At 38.8% G+C, this 4,319-nt stretch overlaps 1 pseudogene; it reads right to left on the bottom strand.

The window, feature by feature from the left end:
• Window positions 1-3,105, bottom strand: part of LOC102030522 — a 5,532-nt pseudogene extending 2,427 nt beyond the window's left edge.
• Window positions 3,106-4,319: the final 1,214 nt, after the last annotated feature.

The following is a 4,319-nucleotide window of genomic DNA, read 5'->3' on the forward strand; positions in this document are numbered from 1 at the left end:
CTTCTTCTTCTTCTTCTTCTTCTTCTTCTTCTTTTCTTCTTCTTCTTCCTTTCTTCTTCTCCTTCTCCTTCTATGTAGTCCACCTGAGTACTGAGATCACAGGCTTGTGCTGCAGTGCCTGGCTAAAGTTTACTTCTGCAGAAGGGCACAAGTGCACTCAGACACAAGGGAACAGGTACACCAAGTGGTGGGGAAGGGGGGATTTAAATCCTAATACACGGGAAGCAGTTAGCCTTTAAATTTATTGGCTGAATTCAAAGGCTTACAATCTGTTGTGGTTGGCTAGTTTAAACAGCTTGAGGGGAGGATCTGAAGGACTGCTGAAGGGAAGAAGGAAGAGCAAAGAGGGTGTAGGGAAGAGAAAGTTCTTGGTTATTGATAAGCTATCTTTGGTCTGAAGCTATACTCTCAAAATTTAGGCATTTCTTGTCATTTCAGTGTGAGTGATGGGGCCACCTGAGGTGGACTAGAATCTAAAAGGGAGGAACTCTTGTTTACATATTTTGATAGAAAAGGCAGAGCTGCAGTTTCTCACAAAGGCTTTTGAGGGAGTCACCATATCCAGAACTTCTTATGGATAAGCAGAACATGGGAATTGCTCAGTTGTTTAGTGGTCACCTATCACAGGTGGCTCCATGGGTTTAAAATGACCATTTGGAACTCAGGCTTTCTAAACTACTTACTTAGCATGCAGAGTTCAAAAGAAACTGGAATTTTATTTATTTATTTTTAATTTTAAAGATAAAAAACAACACAACAACAATGAAGACAAATCAAAACAACACAAAAACAACAAAAATGGTATATGACCTCAAAACAAAATGATAGGAATTAACAATGGCTGCTACATTGCATACTGTTATCTTCTACAAAGTTGCTCAGTCCACCAGATGTAAGAATGTAAGATTGATCAATCAAAGGAGTAACAAGTTATAAAAAAGAAAACATTGGAAATGATGCAGAGCTTCACCAAACAAGATGGTAGGAATTCCACAGTGTTTCTTATACTGCATATTGTTCTTCTCAGATCATTTGTTCTGATTACCAGATACAAGCATACAAAATTGGTCAAGAAAAAAGAAAATTTTAAGCACTGACTGTTCCTTTCAATAAGCCACAGATATCAGCAATACACCTATCCCAGCTATCCTTGTATATACATATAAATTTTGTTTTTCATTTTAAAGAGAAAAAGAAAAACCAAAATAACAAAAACAAATACATAAACTAAACAGCATAGAGAACAATAAAAATGATACAAAATTTAAAAACAAGGTGATAGGATATTAACAATGGTTGTTATATTACATAATGTTATCTTCAAAATGGTTGCTATGCTGAGCAATTCTTTCATTATGGTTACTATTTTTTTACCTGAGCAATTATTTCTGATCTGATTTCCTCCATAGCCTGATATAGTTGGCTCTTTACTTCAGTTGCTATCATTTCAGAAATTTCAGGTATGTGACTTCTATGTTCTTCCATGTTGATGTTTCCTGGACTTGTTCTGGGTGGGGTGTTTGGCTGAGATTGCATTTTGCTTCTTCTCTTTGTCATTTTCAAATCTCCCTAGGTTTCTGGGGATTCAGGGTCATTCCTGTGATGGTGGCAGGATGCAGAGCCAGGGTGCCTGGGTTACCAGACAGCTCACCAAGGCTTCCCGAGTCCAAGGCACCTTCCCACAATGGCGGCAGGGTGCAGAGTCACAGCAAAACTGGAATTTTAAAGGTAACAAATTATTGTGCATTTTAAATTAATTGAAACAGAAGAACATAGTAGGAAGGGGCTGCAACTCCCTTAGTAGGGAGGGACTACATTCCATGTTGCCTGACAAAGTCTACTCTTGGGCCAAAGTCCTAGTCTACTGCCTAGTATTATTTTAATTTTTATCAATGGAGCTGATCACCCAACCCTATATCCTGTCCTTTCCCTAGCTAACTGCCTGATTCTAGGCTAAATAAACTCTCTTTTACAGTGGGATAATCCCCACAGTCTTTGTTTCTGAAACTAAGGCTTTTCTGTAAAAAAAAAAAAAAGTGATTATAAAATTCATTTCAAGATAAAGTATTTAATTTAAGCAAAGACTAGACAGTAAAATAGCAATTTATGTACTACAGAGAAACAAACAAGCCCTTTTTAAAAAAGCATCTCTTACAAATGTCAGCATTGTGTCATATTAACAAACCCATTAATAGACCAGGAAAGTCATAGTTATTAACTGTTCATAGTGAAAATTTTCTTCTTAAGACTGTTATTAGAATATTAAATGAATTGTACATACACTATTAACTTTAGAATATTTGAAGATGCTGAAGATATGCAACCTTCAATCACTTTGAGACTGATTATTTGAAGCTCATTTTTAACTTAGCCTAGTCTTGAGAAAGTCTTCATTTTAAGATATTTATTTTCCTTCCACTTAATCCATCCTTTAAAAATAAGTTTGCAGGTTTGCTAACTCCCATTATGGAAAAATAACTTTTAGGATGCATCAGCAAAAGAGACATGAAAAGGATTTATTAGAGGTAGATATGGGATGCACTCACAAGCAGAGTGCAGATGCTCAGGTAAATGAAGCATGATACAGTTGGGAACTGGGGATCTTTTATGTCTCACAAGTGGTGGAAATCTGTGGAACTTGATACTCTAGTCTTCACCTTGTCTAGGGGTTGGGACAGGATGGCCCACCCATAGCTAGAGAATGCTCCATTTATATGGGAAATCCTATAAGGTGATCTACTCGTAGGTGAAGGAAGACCATTTGCAAATAAAGGGGAATAAGTGAGCCCATTTGTAGGTGAAAAGGAGTTGCCCAAGTTTATTATGTTTTGGGAAAAGAGAAAGAAGAAAAACAAAACATGGTTTGAGTTGTGTCCTGAAGCTGCAATATGTCTTATAGGTACAATTTTAAAAACTTGATTTGACAGAACCAGGTGGTCCCTGATCACCACCAGTGCAGTCCACATCTGGCTCCTGCATGCACCCTGAGCCACCTGGAGACACTGGATCAGGCAGTCCATGAACTGCTGACCCTGTGATTTGGGTCCGGGCTCTGTGTGCACCCTGAACTGCCTGGGAACATGGGGCCAGGTGGTCTGTGATCATACCACCAGTGCAGCCCACATCGGGGTCCTGAGCTGCCTGGGACACCAGATCAGGTGGTCTGTGATAGGCTGACATCGTGGTTCACATCTGAGACCTGGGAGAGCTGGGTACACTCCACCAACTGCCTGGTGGCCCTGGACTGAGCAGCCCATCTCTGCCACCACTGAGGGGCAAGTCTGACCACCAGGAAATCTAGGGACGCTAGGGACCTTTGCTGAGCTGCCAGGAAAGACTGAGACTGGGCACTCTGCCTCCGGCATCAAAAATGACAAGATAAGGACCAAAATGCATTCTTAGAACTCCATCCCACTCAGAACAAGTCCAGGAGACATTGACGTAGGAGAACTTGGTAAACACACACCTGAAATTGTTGAAATGATTGCAATGGAAGTAAAAAGAACAACTCCATCAGGCCACAGAAGAAATCAGATCAGAAATAATCTCTCAGGTAAAAAATGAACTGACAATAATGAAATAATTCCTTAACACATCTAAAGAAGACATATATAAAAATAGATGAGCATAGGAAACTAACAGAAATGTTAAATGAACAATATAGGAAAGACTTAGAATACATGAAACAGATTCACAGAGATATCCAGGACCTCAAAACTTCCATTGAAAGGTGGCAAAACTGCTTGAATTAAGCTGAAGATAGAATTTCAGATCTTGAAGACAGCATGGCAGCTAATGATTGTGAAAGGAAGGATCAGAAAAAAGCAGGGGTAGCTATTCTGTTTGCAGACAATGTAAACTTCAGACCAACAGCAATCAAAAGAGATAAAGAAGGTCACTCCATACTTGTTAGGGGAAAACTGCAAGAGGAAGAGATAACAATCCTAAACATGCATGCACCAAATATAGGAGCACCAAACTACATAAGAAAAATCTTAACAGACGTGAAAAACCAAACAACTAATAACACTATTGTAATAGGGGACCTAAACACCCCTTTAACAGAAAGAGATAGGTTAACTAAAAAATCAGCAAAGAAATAACAGATCTGAACCAAATTGGCAAACAAATGGACTTACTAGATGTTTACAGACTGTTCCACCCCACAACATCAGAACACACATTCTTCTCAGCTGCACATGGGACTCTAAAATAGACCACATTCTAGCCCATGGAGCATGCTTAACTAAATACAAAAGAATTGAAATTATCCCATGTACATTATCAGACCATAGTGCAGTAAAATTGGAAATTAATGA

The sequence above is a fragment of the Chinchilla lanigera genome, unplaced genomic scaffold (assembly GCF_000276665.1).
Source record: "Chinchilla lanigera isolate Chin_1 unplaced genomic scaffold, ChiLan1.0 scaffold00072, whole genome shotgun sequence".
In the NCBI taxonomy this organism is placed as follows: domain Eukaryota; kingdom Metazoa; phylum Chordata; class Mammalia; order Rodentia; family Chinchillidae; genus Chinchilla; species Chinchilla lanigera.